The sequence below is a fragment of the Leptonychotes weddellii genome, chromosome 13 (genome assembly GCF_054177405.1).
Source record: "Leptonychotes weddellii isolate Sample4059 chromosome 13, ASM5417740v2, whole genome shotgun sequence".
In the NCBI taxonomy this organism is placed as follows: Eukaryota; Metazoa; Chordata; class Mammalia; order Carnivora; family Phocidae; genus Leptonychotes; species Leptonychotes weddellii.
In genome coordinates this window covers 38,379,105-38,398,468 of record NC_138381.1, presented here as the reverse complement: position 1 = coordinate 38,398,468, position 19,364 = coordinate 38,379,105, and the positions used below count along the sequence as shown (strand labels likewise).

Here is a 19,364-nt window from a genome sequence, read left to right as displayed (position 1 = left end):
TTGCAATTACAAAACGATTTGTGAGTACAGGCATACCTCAGAGATACCGCATGTTTAGTTCCAGACTACCACAATAAAGTGAATATTGCAATAAAGCAAGTCAGATGAATTTTTTGGTTTCCCAGTGCATAAAAAAAATTATGTTTACACTGTACTATAGTCTACTAAGTGTGCTATAGCACTATGTCTAAAAAATGTACATACCTTAATTAAAAATACTTTATTACTAAAAAATGTTCACCATCATCTGAGTTTCAGCGAGTTACAGTCTTGTTGCTAATGGAGGGTTGCCTCTGTGTTGATGGCTGTTGACTTGTTAAGGTGGTGGTCGGTGAAGGTTGGGGTGCTGGTGGCAGTTGCTTAAAATAAGACAACCATGAAGTTTTCCACATCAGTTGATTTTTCCTCTCACGAATGATTTCTCTGTAGCTTGTGATGCTGTTTGATAGTATTTTAGACACAGTAGAAGTTCTTTCAAACTTAGCATAAATTCTCTCAAACCCTGTCATGTCTTTGTCAACCACGTTTACTTACTATTCTAAAAACTTTGTTGTCATTTCAGCAGTCTCTATGGCATCTTCACCAGGAATAGCTTTCAACTGAAAAAAACATTTTCTTTGCTCATCCATAAGAAGCAACTCTTGATCCATTTTAATTTTATCATGAGATTACATGATAATTTCAGGCTCCACTTCTAATTCTAGTTCTATTATTTTCACCACATCTGCAGTTACTTCCTCCACTGAAGTCTTGAACCTTCAATTTGTAAAAAACACAAAATCTATGAATGGTAAAAAAGTGAAGCAAAATAAAATGAGGTATATCTGTATATACTTTAAAACCATGCCAGTATTTCACTCCTCATCAAAATTTCCCATGAGATTTAGCATCCACTCAAGATTGCCAGAACCAATCTTTAATTGGTGACAATCTTTAAGATGCTGGCAAAATGTTGATTTTACAATTTTAGTACTCTCTCTACATTTCCCGGGTACCACTGACCAATCAGTAGCCTATAAACAAGAAGCTTTCCTTTGGCCTATTAATTTTACTTATTTATATCTTTATGTATACATGTATGTATGTATGTATATATGTATATGTGAATGTATTATTAGGCTGTGGGACCTTTTTCAAGCTCCTATGTCCTTATGACACACACCTATTATTTTTAACCCTTCCTTAAATTCTGGCAAAACAAGATATTCGAGACCATACCTACCCTGCCCAGCCCTGCCCAGCCCTGAAATTAGCAAATTATCCAAGAAACTCTGGGTTCTTTTTAGTGGAGAATGGCACCAGAAACTAACATCTGGGCAGTAGCTATATTTATTGCTATTAAGGTTTCTTTGCTTCTGATCCTTGCAACAGATAGAAGTACAGAATGATTGCTTGTACATACACATATACCCATAACATTCACAAATTCATACACATATAACATACATGCATGCGTACAAATGTAACAATGAGGAGGTCTATATATATCTGTATATATGTATTTTTTTCATTTTGTAATGTAGAATATAAATCTGTGTATTTTATTTAGCACTCATTTTCAAGTTACAATTATGCCAAAACAGTCTGCTTCTAATGAAAGAAACCTTAATATAAACCTAAAAACATGCATATATATTTAGTAGGATCTTCTTCATTTCTAAATAAATTTTATGTCTGATATACATTAACAAAGAATAGCAATATTAGAATTCAGGATATTTATTTTTTTGCATGGAGACTTAATTACAGTACAACACATGCACACAAACCCACAGAGCAATGATGTGTAATAGGTAGTGAGACACACCTAAGCATATTTAAAATGCTTACAAACAGGCCTTTTTTTTTTTTCTTTTTTTTTTTTAGGCAACAAAATATTTTCAGTCCTTCTCACCTTCTGACATTCACCTAGCACCATAGATGCAAGGACTTACAATAAACAGTCTCATACTTAAAATCATAAAGCATATATTGAATAGAATTGTTGAATATATAATATATAACAAATATAATAATATATAATCAATTTACATAGATAACACTAGTTAAAACTGCAACTGAAGAGTCAGTGTTTTTTTTTGCCTTTCCAGACTCCTTATTTGTATTTTCCTTCTTCTACACTGCAGATTCTGGTTCCTAATAACAGAAATGTGTTTATTCGTTTTCTTAGTACAGTAGTGTCAGAATTGCTTTAAGCATACCACTGCAAATAAATAAGCATACTAAAAAGAGAATTCAGGTTTCTTTCTTTTTTTTAAAATAAAGATTTTATTTATTTATTTGATAGATCAGAAACAGAACTCCCATTTCTTTATGTATATATTATTGTGTTTTTTTTTAAGATTTCATTTATTTGTTTGACAGAGAGAGAGCGAGCACAAGCAGGGGGAGCGGCAGAGGGAGAGGGAGAGGGAGAAGCAGGTTTCCCACCAAGCAGGGGAGCCGGACATGGGGCTCCATCCCAACCCTGGGACCATGACCTGAGCTGAAGGCAGATGCTTAACTGAGTGAGCCACCCAGGTGCCCCTTTATGTATAGATTCTAACATAGTTGTATACTTTTTAATATTAGTTATTCTAATGGTTGTGTAGTGCTATCTCATTGAGATTTTAATTTGCAATTCAATAATGATTAACAATATGGAGCATTTTTTAATATACTTACTTGATGTTTGTACATCTTCTGTTCAAATAGTTTTGGTTAAGTAGGTTATCTTAATGAGTTGTAAGGTTTCTTTTATTGTTTAATATTATGTATTTTAGTAAAATGATACACACATATTATTTTTCCCATTCTGTAGCTTGTACTTCATTTTCTTAATGATGTCTTTTAAGGACCAATAGCTTTTTAAAAGATTTTATAAAGTTCAGTGTTGCATCTTTTTTCTCCTATGCTTTTTTGTGTGTTATTTAAGAAATCTTAGCCTACTGCAAGTTTATGAAATATTTTTCTAGATATTTTGTGGTTTTAGCTCATTTTTTATTGATTGTCATAAGTAATAATTGACATATTATTTTCCTTTAATCCATTGGGATATCCAGTTTTTCATTATTATTTGTTTCAAAAATATTTCATTTTCCTCTTGTTTTGTCTCAGTAGTTTTTTTTGGAAATTTATTGATCTTATACATGCAGTTCCATTTACTAAAGTCTCTATTTTGTTCCATTAAACAGTAGGTCTGTATTTCACCAATACCATGCTGTCTTGATTACTCCAGCTATATAGTAATTCTTGGAATCAGGCAGTGTAAAGCTACAACTTTCCATATCTATACTTCCTAAGGAGATTTTTTTGAATGGTTGATATGTTCATTATTTTGGTTTTGCCACTGTATACTTATGTCAGAATTTACCAAATTATCAAGTTTAAGTATGTGCATTTCATTGAATGTCAACTGTATCTCAACAAAGATGTTAAGAAATGTGTTTGTCATAGGAGTAAGAAAGGTAGAGTGGATGCAGATGGCTTAACAGAAAATATCTTTGTCCTTAAAATAACTATATTACAGGGGCACTTGGGTGGCTCAGTCGTTAAGCGTCTGCCTTCGGCTCAGGTCATGATCCCAGGATCCTGGGATCGAGCCCCGCATCAGGCTCCCTGCTCCACAGGAGGCCTGCTTCTCCCTCTCCCACTCTCCCTGCTTCTGTTCCCTCTCTCACTGTGTCTCTCCCTGTCAAATAAATAAATAAAAAATCTTTAAAAAAAATATATATTACAGTTTAAAAAAAATCATCATTTCAAAGGCAAATAAAGTATTGACCTATTTCCCAACCAAATACAATACTTTCTATATCCGGTCTTTGGATTAATAATACTATATTATGACTATTTCGTGTATGATTACGAAACCTGGACATTTCTTGCAGACTTAAGTTTCATCTAATCTGGCGGCACTTCAGCCATTGTGCTGGAACAAGTCAAGGTTATGTATTCCTGACTTAAAATTTAATTATTCAATGTTGTTGATTCCTGGATTGCTCTTTACTCACCTTTGCTTTCGGGACTCTTATTTAATTGAGATAAACCTAGAACCCCTTCAGTATTCAACTGCAGCAATTAGAATGGAACAGCTTAATGGAGACAAAGAGGAGATGATAAAATATAAGAACAAAAAGAAGTTCCTTACAGATGTTTCTAAGTTTTGATTTTGTTTTTAATGTTGAGGGATGATTAATAGGTGTGTATTTCTGATAGAATAAGGGCTTATGAAAAGGGACTCTCCAAAACTTAGTTATGTGGTATATTAATCCACATAACATGTTCCCATCCTTTCCTACTCCTCCCCCTCTCTTGCCCAATTTTATCCAGCCACAGATAGTCTCTATTTTTAGTTTGAACATGCCAAACTCATTCCCTCTGACAAGAAATCTCTAATATTAAATGCTTTGGTTTAATCCTTATATTTCATTGAGGTCTCAGCTAAATATGTCAAATGTAACTACCTTCAGAAAGAAGCCTACTTTTATTTTTTAGTTTTTTCTATTTTTGAGAAGCCTACTTTTTTTTTTTTTAAGATCTTATTTATTTGACAGAGAGAGACACAGCGAGAGAGGGAACACAAGCAGGGGGAGTGGGAGAGGGAGAAGCAGGCCTCCCACAGAGTAGGGAGGCCGATGCAGGGCTCCATCCCAGGACCCTGGGATCATGATCTGAACTGAAGGCAGATGCTTAATGACTGAGCCACCCAGGTGCCCCAAGAAGCCTACTTTTAATAACCCAATGTAACATAATTCCCAGCATCCAGTATAATTTATTTGTGTATATCTGGAATTATAAAATTATATTTATTAAATAATTAAGTCGTGGCACCTGGATGGCTCAGTCGGTTGGGCGTCTGTCTTTGGCTCAGGTCATGATCCCGGAGTCCCGGGATCGAGCCCCGTGTTGGGCTCCCTGCTTGGCAGGGAGTCTGCTTCTCCCTCTGCCCCTCACCCCACTCATACTCTCTCTCTCTCTCGAATAAATAAATAAAATCTTTAAAAAATAATTAATTAAGTAATTTATTTTGACACTGTCCACATCCATATTTTTTCAATAGAATGAAAATTCTGTGAGGCAAGGATCTTGCCCAACTTGTTTACCACCTATATGAAGATCCTTGAAGAGTATGTACATATAGTATCCATTTAATAAATATTGACTAAATGGAATATATGACAATTGAAAATCATGTGGCTTTACTTTCTCTAATATCAGTTTTTCTTATATAAATGGGAAATATTATAATTGTCATGTATATACAAGATGCTTTGTAATGAAAATAGTTAAGATAGCAAAAGCATCCTTTACTGTTGTAAAGGGATATAATTATTGTGCTATTTATTTCTCTTGAAATGTATAGTTTTATTCTCTTGAAATGTATAGTTTGTTTATGTATAGTTTGAAATGTATAGTTTATTACTAAACTGTGAAAATTGACTCAATATTCTTGCAAATTGAATAATTATGTATTCTGCTTTTAAGAACATATGATTACTGCTCTTTTTAAGGAGGCACATAGTTTGTAGAAATCAGCATCTAACTAAAGGATTCAAACAAAAAACTCAGAACAGAGAAAGGCTGTAGCTATGTATGTAATTGATTCATTGAATATGAAATTGTTTTATTTTCTCTAATTACTGTTTCATGTAAAAAATCTTTCCACTATGTGTATTAAATATATTTGCAGCAGATCTCATGGTTTTTGGTTGCTGATAGTTGTTAAAAATCCCACTTCACTTTGTCACACTGATTCTGTCCAATAGGAGGGCCTTTGCAAATATGGTGGTCTCTGTTTTATGATTTATGTGTTTAAAAATGATCATGTTCATGAGTAACCTATATGATGAATTTATGAATGAAGGGGACTTATTCACAGCAGGTAGTCTATGAAAATGAGCCTGTAGATTAAAAAACAAAAAATGAATGTTCATTTTTAGAGATCTAGCTAATTTTTAAATGTATAAAAACCTGCTATTGCTGGTCAGTAAAATTAGTAAAATCATAAAGATGCTATGCTCAGTCACTTTTCTTGAGAACCTATTAATTTGATGTCATCACACTGGGATAATACTAGTTATCAGTTTAATACAGCTTGATAAAAGCAGAGCTATATTTAAAGTGAATTTTAGGGATGCCTGGGTGGTTCAGTCTGTTAAGCGTCTGCCTTGGCTCAGGTCATGATCCCAGGGTCCTGGGATTGAGTCCTGCATCGAGCTCCCTGATCAGCGGGAAGCCTGCTTCTCCCTCTGCCTGCTCTGCCTGCCGCTCCCCTTGCTTGTGTGCACTCTCTCTCTCTCTCTGAGAAATAAATAAGATCTTTAAAAAAATAAAAATAAAGTGAATTTTATGTTTGACTATATGCAATATTACCAACAACAGAAAAGAAAAGAAGAATGCCTAAAGTTTGCAGGGAAGTATACTTTCAGAGAAGTATATTGGAAAAAGAAACAGAAATAGCAAAAACAGATACTACCTATATTTTATTTTTAAAGATGACTTTTTAAAGTCAGTCTCTCACTGATGGAAGAGGGAAAAAAAGTAATCCTTAAAAATAAAATATAGGTAATACCTGTTTAATTAGCTTTGTTGTATTTATATTCTCCTTTAAAAAATCTTACATGTATGTATTTTTTTGAAGTACACAGTTGTCTATACAATTTGAATATATAATAGCTTTAAAAGGTGTTAAATTGTTTTATCAAAAGAAAGAAATATAAAATGTTGCAATATTTTTCTCATACATATTTTTAAATAATCCTACTAGTAATTTCTACTGATTGTCACTGTTAACTAGTTTGTGTTTTTTTGTTTAAATAATAGAATTTATGTAACAAAAATATAGAATAACATAATTTCAAAAGAATATTTTCATATTTCATGTTAATGTAATTGCACATATATGTTTATTACATACTATATCTTTGTGGTTTTTGGACAAAGTCAAGTATGACTGTGCCTCTGGTTGGTGTCTGAAAAGTTGGTCACTGTACCCCTGATGCTGACATCACAATCAGAAAAACTTCTCTTTTATTTATTTATTTAGCCTTTGTAGCTCTTCATTCAAAGTGCCTTACCGCAGAATGTTTAAGTTTTATATAAAGAAGAGTACTCTGGTTCCCATTAAGGCTCTAAAGTTGGAGATGCTCCAAACATATGCTAGGAAAACTTAAAAATAAAAAAAAAAGAAGAAATTAACATACAGTGCAGGAACTAATATTTGTGATAGAAAACCATTTCTCAGAAGCTCGTCAAATTCTTCAATTTCACTTTTTTATTATTTAATTCAAGTAAACTTTACTAGTTTCCAACTAAATATAGAATGTATAATGTCACCATTTTAAAGATTTTGTGTCTATATTTATAGACTATCCTGTCACTCTGTCTTTCACATATGAAGTACAGAATGTCTGAAGCCCTGTTTGCCATGTATTAACACTAATTGTTTTGAGGTGAGGGAATTTGAAGTAGGTTCCTTTTTCTTCTCCATACTACTTGAATTTGTAATAATAAACATGGATATTTATGAGAGAAGCCATAAAAATCATTGATACTACCCGGAAAGATTAAAAAATATTGCACTCATAAATGTTGACAGTTGTGTAAATTGATAGAACTGCTATTGGTAGTAATGTCAAAGTAAATTAATTTTTTTATCTTTGATTTAGCAATCCCACTTCGATGAATCTAGCCTGCAGAATTTAAGAACAGTACATTAAGAAATTTCAGAAATACATTTACAACTCCATGGTTGGCAAAAGCAAAATATTAGAAAACTTCTTCATTTCCTTTAATTGAAGAGTAAGTATTTAAATATAATTCTTTACTCTGGGATACTCTGCAATCACTAAAAATAATGAGGCACATCTATGTGTTCTAATTCAGAAGACCATGGTAGATTGTAAAGAGAAAAAAAAATAAAATAAGTTTAAAATGTGCTAGAAATTTTGGTGTCTGGGTGGCTCAGTTGGTTAAGCATCTGCCTTCGGCTCTGGTCATGATCTCAGGTTCCTGGGATCCATCCCCATATCAGGCTCTCTGCTCAGCAGGGAGTTGACTTCTCCTCCTCCCTCTGTGCTCTCTCTCTCTCTCAAGTAAATAAGTAAAAATCTTTTTTAAAAATGTGCTAGAAATTGTTGTAGCAATTTACATATATGGACTTAGGTACTTAGAGCATCCCCATAAAGGTAAGTCTCTTTTTTACCCCCAGTTTACAGATGAGCATACTAAGTAACTGAGAATGTAACTTGCTCCTTTGACAGAGATGCCAAGAACAGTCTGGCTCCATTGCTGTTTCTTATAACCCTTTGTTGTAACACTTGTAACATCAGAGCTAATGTATACAGTATAATTCCACTTTGTGTGAAGGAGTGAGGGACAGCTGTGTTTAGAGACACAAAGAGACAGGGACAGAGAAGTCAAGATCAAGGTCTATTTACATCTACAAAAGAAGCATGCAGCATTTGACCCAAGTCAGCCACATAATTATCTGAAGAGAAGGAAAATTCTCCTTCTTTCTGTATGATATTTTGTAGGGTTTTGTTTGTTTCTTTGTTTGTTTGTTTGTTTTACTTCTCTGAAACTTTCAGTGAGAATAAATCATTAAATAAAAATGAAAAATATGTTTTCGTGGGTCGTAGTATCCACCTGAGTTGAAAATTAAGTTCATAACACAGCAGCTTCTAGCTGAGTGATAGATAAGAGGAGACCGTATCAAAGTTGGCAGGTAGTACCTTGCTTAATCCTTCAAGTATGCTGAGTAAGCAACAATATGTGTTTTCTTTAGATTTTTCTCATGATATTCCAATATTAATTCTGGGCATTTTTTTCTTCTCATTTAGATAAGGCCCCAGTGCACAATATTGAACTATCTTCTACCTTCACCCACTCTCAAAAGAACTACAGAGGAAAGGTTTTAGTGTATTCATCTACCTGAAAAGAAGACCCAGTATTTCCTAAAATATTTCTATGAATTTAGAAAATATTTTATTGGGATTTGTTTCCTAAGTATTATAAAGGCCTTTGGAGTTATGACCTATAATCCATTCCAAACCATCCAAAACCACAAAAGCAGTGTAATATCATGGCTCTTGACATAGACTTTGGTGATAAACAGGCTTGGGAGACAATTCTAGGTCTGTTCTCACTACCCATGAGACTTGGGCAACTTGTATTTTTAAGTCTAATGGACATAATAATAGCACCAATCTCATTAGTTTGGTGTGCAGATTAAATGAGATTATAAAAGTTTTAAGTGCAGTCAGTTCCTGGTAAACAGTAAGAGGTAATACCTAGCTTTATTGATGATTGTATTCATACAAAGATTGTTATGCACAAAGCATATATATGAGAACACATACACGATTAAGAGAGTAAGATGAAAAGGAGACAAAGTAGTGTAGCATGTGTCAGTCTAAATAAAAAGGTAAACTGAAGCAAGCTCAAATTACCAGAAATTGAATTTATTGATGAAATTCAAGAATAGCCAGAGAATTGCAGTTTGGGACATGCGAACAGTAGCAAGCTACAGGCAAGTCCTTTGAAGGTTTGTGATGGACTGTATTTATGGGCAAAGAATACACGGTAGGAGGTTGAGGGAGGGAGTCTAGCCAGAGTCCAAGCAGTGAGTTCATGAGCTTGAAGATAGAGAGAGATTCTTAATGGATGTTTCTGGGTCAGGAGATAAGTTTTGGTCTTCTTTAAATCAGGCATTTACAGGAAATCAGTCTCTCAGTTCTTAAACGTTTTGTTTTCCTGATAGTAGATGCATGAGATTTTTCTAGTTCCATTTTAGATTGAAATTCTTTCACACATGTTAAATTATTGATTCATTCAATAGCCCACTGGTAGATACCAGAGGAGATCCCAATTTTATAAGTGAAACAGACCAATACAAAACATATACAAAGCACATATATAAGTGCCATAATAGAATCATAGACATGTTTAGAGCAGAACCACATAAAGGACTTAAACTAAACTGGAGTGATTAGGAAAGATCTCTTGGGGCTGCTGGTTGACCGAGCCTCTGTGGACAAGTAGAGGGAGAAGGTATTTTATGCAAAGGGAACAAACTGCCTAAAGGCAAGAGAAAGCATAGATGCCTGGGGATTGGGGCATAATTTGTTTTTACTAGAAGGTAGGGATACCAGTGAGAGAAATGCAAGAGATTCAGATGAGAAAAGTAGTCAGAAGATGAAGGGCCATTATGCAATGCTGAATTTTCATTTGTATCCATTAGATGATGGGGAATAATTTGGCAAAACCAAAATGTTTGTAGTTTTTAAGCAAGAACTAATTCGGTATATATTTTGGAATGCTCACTCAAAAATGGGTTGTAGGGTCATACTGGGAAGCATAAATCCATTGGGGGGAAAAGTGGATTCAGAGGTGTAAGGGATTCAGCTTTTAGTTTTGGCTTATGCATTAACCAGTTGGCATGAACTCAATCAAGTTTTTACTTCTTTGTTCTTCAGTTTTATAAAAATAAGGAAAGGTATTAGATAACTTAAAAAGTATTGTCAAGCACTGATATTCTTTATATATTGTTATAAAACATGGAATTATCTTCTCAAATGGCAAATTCTTACCTCAACTAGCAATTTCTGGGTAAATAGGTGTTCTGACACTCAATTCCATTCCACTACAGGGAATGAATTCCACCCACAGAACATTAAGCAACTCTCCAGACACCAGCTATGTCCTACAATTTGATTCAATTCTGACACGACCTACCAGGAGACAGTATCAGATTCCACAGGTTAAGGGTTCAGTCCTATAAGACTGCCTTGTCCCCCCAATCAAAAATCCAGATTATTATCCGGACTTCTGACTCACTGGCTACAGACTGGAGGTTCCAAAGACCTCCTCCTTGGGTTTGATTAACTTGCTAGAACATCATCTTTGATTTGCTAGAACTCAGAGAAACATTTTAATTACCTGATGGTGGGTTTATTATAAAAGAATGTAACTCAGGAATGGCTAGGTGGAAGAGATGCATAGGACAACATATGAGGAAAAGGCACAGAGCTTCATGCCTTCTCCAGGTGTGCCACTTACCCGGCATCTCTGTGTCCACCATCCCAGAGCTCTTTGAACCGTGCATTTTGAGTTTTTATGGAGGCTTCATTAGGTAGTCATGACTGATTAAATAACTGACCACTGGCAGTTTATTCAGCCTGCTGCTCCTCTTCCTTCCCTGGAGTTTGGGGGTGGATGCTGAAAGTTCCATCCTCTTAATGATGTGAGGTTCCTTTGGCAACCAGCCTCCATCCTTAGGTCACCTAAAGGCTTTCCAGAAGTCACTCATTAACATAACAAAAGACACCTTTATTGCTCTTATCACAGGAAATTCCAAGGGTTTCAGGAGCTCTGTACCTGGAATACGGTTGAGGACCAAATACATTTATTCGTACCAGAACTAATTCTATTTTGAAGGCCCCCCTTCTTTTCTGCCTTGAATTGTTTGAAAGTAAGGTAATCTGTACTTAAGAAACCCTGACCTACAACATAAATCAAGCTGTGTCAACATTCGCTCATGTAACTGAAACACAGTCTAAAGCTTAAACTGTATCCAAGACAATAATACTGTTTAAAGCTCTATAGGGAACTAAAAGAATGCAACTGACACTAATCCAAAAGCACAAGACAGGGGCGCCTGGGTGGCTCAACTGGTTAAGCATCTGCCCCTGGCTTAGGTCATGATCTCAGGGTCCTGGGATCCAGCCCCACATCAGGCTCTCTGCTCACCAGAGAGCCTGCTTCTCCTTCTCCCTGTATATACAGCTCCCTCTGCTTGTGCTCTCTCTCTCTCCCCCTTTTTCCTCTCTCCCTCTCTCTCTGTCAATTAAATAAAATCTTAAAAAAACAAAAAAAAGCACAAGACAATCATGTGACCACAACCAGGGACTTGATCAAGACAGACAGATAACCACAACTAGAGCCTCCAAGTTCCTCTGAAGAGTTATAATTAACCTTTGATTTCATCTGTTTAACCCTTGAGACTTATTTCCCCTTCCTTTCCCCCTTTAAAATCTCCTGCCTGCACCAAGGTGGTAAGCTGGTTATTTGACACATTAGTCTGCCATTTTCTCAGGTAGCTAGCTTTCTGGAATTAAGTTGTATTCTTGGCTTTGATAACTTGTCCCTTTGATGAAGTTTCAGAATATATCTGAGGTTTGGTGGGGTGAGGTCCGGAGCCGATGACCAAGAAAGAATTCTTGAGACTTTTTTGTGCAAAATGGTGGCTTTATTAAAACATGGGGACAGGACCCATGGGAAGAAAGAGCTGCTGCACTGGGGTTGTGAGGCGTGGCTGATTATATACTCAGGAGTTGGGGAGGTGAGGAAAAAGGGGGTGTCCAGAAGGACTGTCATATGCTAAAGACTCTCAGGATACAAGAGGCCTGGTTATTGTCAAGCCAAGGCTGTTTTTCCCTCTAATGAGGCACTAACATGAACAGTTGGGAGTTTCCTGGAGGAATATTATATTCCTCCTATCACACATCCTTGTTAATGAATGAGCTTTAGGTTTAGAAAAAATTCAATTTTATTTACATTTCCTTCTTCCTCAGCCTTCCTCAATTTTATGGAGGGGAGGCTGATGTTAGGGCTTCAGGAAACTGAGTTATAGGTCTCTGGAAGTTAGGCTATTGACAAGAAAGCTTCTTCCTTGTAAATCACTAGGACATTTGTAAACTGAGGGAGACTCCTATCCTGCAGGACTGTAATCTCTATCCATTTGTTAACCATTTGTTCTTCCTTCAGGGCAGCCAGGAGTGCCTGAGGAATGTCACGCATATCCCATGGGGGGAGGGGCGTGTTGCGGGGTGTCAGCTTCTGCTTTGTCCTCAGCTTGCCTTCTGTTCCCTCATCCCCTTGACTTACTGAACTGACGTTTGGGAAGCAGATTGAACTTGGGTTCAGTAACACATCTCAATTATAAATCACAATATCCTACTTGGTTATTCAGTGTGTTAGTCTTGTTATCTGTATATCTATTTTTAAGGTTAAAAGCAATAAATTCACTTTTGTGAATTAAAAAAATCCACAAAATCAGCTAACTTTAAAAGAATCAATGAACCCAGCTCTAGTTGATATAACTATAGAAACTCAAGTTTCTATACAAAAATTCACTGAGTAAAGATCTAATTGACTTTATTCGATGATTCATGAATCAGACAGCATCCCACCTAACAAATGGAAGGATGCTATTGTACAAAGAGGGAGGATTTTATAGACAGAAAGGATTGGGACAGGAAGTTATTAGAAAAAGAAAAGAAAGGATTATTTCAGGCAAGGTCACCTTCCTATAGGGAGAAGGGCTGGGGGGTTTTATCAAGAAATTCCAGACTGATTGGTTTAAAATTCCACCCCTGGGAAAGGCTGAAACTGCAATTAGGTTAGGTATTAAGTGCTGTTAGGGCTTAACATAAGTGACTCTATTTTGGGTCTGTTTCTTTTTAACAGAAGAAATTCAGAATCATCAGAAAGACTAAAAATGTCATCAGTAGGGTTCATATATTTCGAAATGTGTTTTCAGAAGTAGAGAGAAATGCTGCTTTTTATTTACATTCATTTGTAAAATATTAAGTAAAAGTGAATATGTCGCCACTGAATTTTCATTATCATAGGTATCATTTTTATCTCACCTTTAAAAAAAATTTTTTTTAAGATTTTATTTATTTATTTGACAGAGATAGACATTGTGAGAGAAGGAACCACAAGCAGGGGGAGTGGGAGAGGGAGAAACAGGCTTCCCGCCGAGCAGGGAGCCCGACGCAGGGCTCGATCCCAGGACCCCGGCCCGGATCATGACCTGAGCCGAAGGCAGACGCTTAAAAGACTGAGCCACCCAGGTGCCCCTCACCTTTAAAATGTTTAAAATCTAGTATAAAATTAAGCTAATATTTGTGCGTAGTATCTTTTTATCAAGTACTGAAATAGTATATTATTAAGTATACATTTAGAGAACTATAATTAATCAGTATAAATTCTCAGCACTTTTTGTTTAATTGATAGGAACCTGTGTTCTGTATGTCCCATGTCAGAAAATACCAGTTTGTTTGTTTTTATAGTTTAACTGTGAAACAATATTTTACATCAATATCTGATCTGTAATTTTTATCTAAATCTTAGTGGAAATTTATCCTGATATTTTTAACATAAAAAAGCATGCATTGCATTATTTAAAATTGACCATATGCATCACAAATTTACTTGATATTTGAATTTCCCCCCATCAAGAAAGGTAGGCAAAACCACAAAGAGCTTTTCTCATTTTAAGTGTATGTGGTTAATGTCCGATAGCTGATACAAAGGACATCCTTGATTTTGGAGTCAGACCATTGTTTGGGGATCTCTGTCTTGTTCCCTATTAACCAATGATCAATATCAAGGCAATAAATTTTGAGGATCCCAAATTCTTCTGTAAGTAAAATAGGCAATGAACTGACTGCCTTCCCAATCATATATGGTTTGTTGTAAGGATCAATGAAAATAATATGCATAGAAGAACTTTAGAACTTATAAATCACTCCTTAAATACATGCAGTTATTCTTATTATGAAGTACATAATTCTGAATGATTTATTGCTGGTTTTGTATCACGGTGCATTAATATGGAGGTAGAACTAATACAGCAAATATCAAATGACAAGCATTTTGAAAAGGTAGGAAATGTGTAAAAGGATATCAATTTAGAATGGAACCAGCAGATATGAAATGGACAGTCTCATGCATGTACCCTCAAAAGCACAGAACTTACGAACTGAAAGACTGATTTCCTGTAAATGCCTGATTTACAGAAGACTAACATTTATCTTCTAATCAGTGAATATCTGCAAGAATCTCTTCCCATCCTCAAGCTAATGAACTTCCTGCTTAGAACCTGGCTGGACTCTCTTCTCCGCCTTTTGTACTTCTTGCCCATAAATACAGTTTACCGCAAACCCTTAAACGACTAACCTGTAACTGGCTACAGTTTGCATGTCCCAAATTACAATTCCTCTCCTATTCCCAAATAAACTCAATTTCTGGTAATTTGTGCTTGCCTCAGTTTACTTTCTTTATTTAGATTAACACATGTAAATAGTTAATCACTTCTATATATATGTATATATATAGTCATTAACTGTGATGATTTGAGAAATCGGTCATTACTACTAAAGAGAAAACAATGATTGCTATGGCTATGCTGTCTTTTTTGAATAATTCTCTAATGATACTGATACTAAACTATAGGTTTATTATTTAGCTATAGGTTAAATAGTGTTAAGAATGCTATATTTGATATCAGAATTGTTATGCAGTTTGGTTTGCTATTTTTGTATTACATATTGGCCAAAGAATTGTTAACAGAAATGAAATATCTAACTGTAAGCAATTATAATTTAGCTGGTTATATATATTGGTCAATTTATGTTGAATCTGTTGATAAAGCAGAACTTGTTATTTTAAATGACTAATATAGGGCATAGGCAATTTTGGCACTCGATAAGGGGAATTCAGTAAAGTAAACTTGCCATTTGGATAGAGATAGATGGAACAGCATGGAGTTTATATTTTAATTACTTCAATATCTCACTGACATTAAAATGTTCCTGTTGGCAGAGGATGGGGTTTTACAATGCACTTGTAGAAAGTAACATACCAGTTGCAGATCCAGTATTTATTTGAATTGAATGCAGTTTACAGGAATGAATGCTGTGGTACTTTTCAATGAAGAAATAAATATTTTTGTGGGGGGAGAGGATTTGCTTTTTAAAAAAAAAAAATTTTATTGTTATGTATGGTGATTAACATAACAATAAAAAATTTTAAAAAAAGAAATAAAATCATAATTTCTTAATCATTTCCCATCTGATAGGTAATCTGCTGGACTCTTGCCAAAACTGACTTGTTGACAAAGGGAATACTTCTTTAGAAATTTATTATTTGAATAGAAAGTGAGATTGGGCAACACACATTTCCTTGGAGAAAGTTTGCTGATGACAGAGGATTGACAAAGTGCCTCTTTCACATTTTCACCAAACACCTTCTGCTTACACCTTCTGACCACTTGTTGTACTGTTTTCTTTAAGCATTTAACTGTCTTTTATTGTTTAATTGTGAAATAATTTGACAATGATGTCTGAGTTGTAATTTGCCAGATATGTGAAAATGTCAATGAAAACTTTTATTAAATAAAATTTTTAGCATAGAAAATTCTGTGTTATTAAAAATTGATACTATGTATCATGAATTTATTATGTAAGTTTTATGATAAAATTAGGGAGAAAAACAAAAACCTAATTTTTAAAAATGGGCAAACGATATGTACAGTCTAAAGATACATGCTGGCAGTTCAAAGAAAATGAAATATGAAAAGATAATGTCACACATAGTAAGACAAACAAAAGCTACTAAAACAGCATTTTATATACATTTATATATATACATATATATGTAAAGATACGTATGTCTATTTAATATATATATGAAGGTATATATGAAACTATATGGTATGGTATGAAGTATGGGCCAAAATTTATTTCTTTTTCTTTTCTTTTTTTTTTTTGGATATGGTATCCAATTGTCCTAGCAGCAACAACAACTATCTTTTTTTTTTTTTTTGAGATTTTATTTATTTATTTGACAGAGAGAGAGACAGCGAGAGAGAGAACACAAGCAGAGGGAGTGGTAGAGGGAGAAGCAGGCTTCCCACCGAGCAGGGAGCCCAATGCGGGGCTCGATCCCAGGACCCTGGGATCATGACCTGAGCCGAAGGCAGACGCTTAATGACTGAGCCACCCAGGCACCCCAACAACTATCTTTTATTCATTTAATTATCTTGTCAAGTTAATAGAAAATCCATTTCTAATACATTCATACATATACATATATCCAAGTGTATATATGTGCATATACATATATATATATATATTTACACATACATATAATATATATTGCTCTTAGACCTTTGGTCTCAAGATAGGATTTTGCTGTTTTTCTATAATTTTGTCTACTTTAGGGTAGGAGTGATACTCTTTCCAGCTTTCTGCACCAAGTCTCAATATTCCCAACTCTTTCGGGAGTGAAAGAATTTCTTTGTTCTTCTAGTTTATCTATTTGCTCTTCCACTTCGTGCAATCTAGTTATGGAAGATTTTACTTAAATTTTTTATTTTTATTTTAAAGAATGTAGCTTCCTTTTTGTAATATAGATGCAATAACATTCCTTTTTGTTTGTACATGTTTAAAGTTTTGTTTTACTAATTTTGGTTCTTGTTTTACATTATTTCATGTAGGTATTACTCCTTAAATACCTGATTTTCTTTTTCTTTTTTTTTAAGCAGTTTTGTTTTGGAGTTAAGATACGCTGCATAAGCATATAAACTGTGAGCAGAAGAATCAGAGATTTATACTTGAATTGTAGCCCTTCGTATTCTAAACATGGTCTATAAACCATCATTAGCATCCTCTCAGAACTTTATAGAAATGCAGAATCTCAAGCTCTATTCCAGACCTACCAAATTAGAATGTGCATTTTAAACAAATTTCCCAGTGATGCATATGCAGGTTATAGGCGAGAAGCACTAGCTTGTTCTATTTTCAATAACAATGGAAAACCCAAGAGATGGGAAATTTCCAAACTCTTCTTCTAGGTTTGCTTCCTAATCTCGTCTTTTTCACTGATTCGGACGCTTAAGTAGTGATTCCAGTTTAAAGTCACTGAATTTTGGGACGCCTGGGTGGCTCAGTTGGTTAAGCGACTGCCTTCGGCTCAGGTCATGATCCTGGAGTTCCGGGATGGAGTCCCACATCAGGCTCCCTGCTCAGCAGGGAGTCTGCTTCTCCCTCTGACCCTCCCCCCTCTCATGCTCTCTCTCTATCTCATTCTCTCTCAAATAAATAAATAAAATCTTTAAGTAAGTAAGTAAATAAATAAATAAATAAATAAATAAATAAAGTCACTGAATTTCATACCTCTAAGAAGTGCTGTTTGTACTGTAATCTTGGAGTTGTGCTTCAAAGAGTGCTCACAGAGAAATACCTTATAAAGTTGTGAAATGGGGAAGCACTGAGCTATTCTGCATTGTCTTTGCTATAATTACTGAGGAACTGACCACCATGATTGCTCTTGCTATGATATCCTGACTAATCTGATTATTTCCTCCTTGGCATTTTTGTTCCTGTATTCTTCCAGCTCCAAATGCAGCTTACCTTTGGAGTTTGCCACCCACATTTTAAGTGTGCTCTTTTGGACATCTTGTGTTATAATCTCCCTCTTGAGCATGACTATTCCTTTTTTTTTTTTTAAGATTTTATTTGAGAGAGAGAGCATGAGTGGGGGGTCGAGGGTAGGGGCAGAGGGAGAGGGAGATGAAGACTCCCCGCTGAGCAGGGAGCCTAATGTGGGGCTTGATCCCAGGACCTTGAAGTCTGATCTCTGCAGAAGGCAGACAGCTGCTTGACTGAGCCACCCAGGCACCCTGAGCATGACTGCTTCTGCTCTTTGGTGATTTCTATTAGTTTCACAAGCTCTCTAAGAATGTTTCTTCTTTTACAAAATAAGTATGGATTTTGTTGTATGTCTTTAATATATATTAAATGTATTTTCTTATTTTGGTTCAAGGGAGTTAGAGTGTAACATGTCCACTTTCAGTAATTTTGAAATCAAATGCAGAGCTGCATCTTTTTCTTAAAACTTTTCAAACAGGTCATTCTGAATGATTTCTTAACTTTGTTATGGTACAGGAGAAGCATTTGTTTAATTTTCATGATGATTTTATTTCTACTCTGTCATAATTTTATGCCTATTTTTCCCCCATCCTTGTTCTTGTTATACATGTTTTCTTTTTCTTCTCTTCCTCCTCCTTCCTCCTTTTTTTTTTTTTAATATTTTTTCAGTATTTATGGATGAATCAAGCAATGCTGGTTGCTTTGTGATTATTGTTAATCCATTCCAGGCATTTGCTTCTAGCTTTAACTCCTCTACATAAGTTATCACCATGTAAGCAGTTAGAACTGTGGCAATTATCTCACTGTCCCCGAACTGAGAAAGCATGCTAATCTCTTTGTTTCTATCATTAGTCACTATTAGATGTGTAGAACACATTTTTCAACATTTGTACATTTGTGATTTGTGACTTGGCTCTTTTCTTGTTTTAATGAAAATTGATATTTCTTTTTTATTTTTTTTTCTTTTGATAATTTTCTATATTTTCAGTGAGTTACAAAAGAGGGGAGGAATATAAAATTGCCTTTTTCTTTTTTTTTCTTTTTTTTTTTATTCTCATGTTAATCCCCATACATTACATCATTAGTTTTAGATGAAGTGTTCCATGATTCATTGTTTGTGCATAACACCCAGTGCTCCATGCAGAACGTGCCCTCCTCAATACCCAC

General features: G+C 34.9%; 1 long non-coding RNA gene across 1 annotated transcript in view; it reads left to right on the top strand.

Annotated features, from left to right (window-relative positions):
• LOC115939530 (uncharacterized) overlaps nucleotides 1–15,018 on the top strand; it is a 56,929-nt gene extending 41,911 nt beyond the window's left edge. Inside the window, exons 3-4 of the long non-coding RNA XR_014139647.1 lie at nucleotides 7,647–7,779; nucleotides 8,820–15,018. This is a non-coding gene — a long non-coding RNA (uncharacterized LOC115939530). The remainder of the gene's footprint in view (nucleotides 1–7,646; nucleotides 7,780–8,819) is intronic.
• The last annotated feature ends 4,346 nt before the right edge of the window (nucleotides 15,019–19,364 follow it).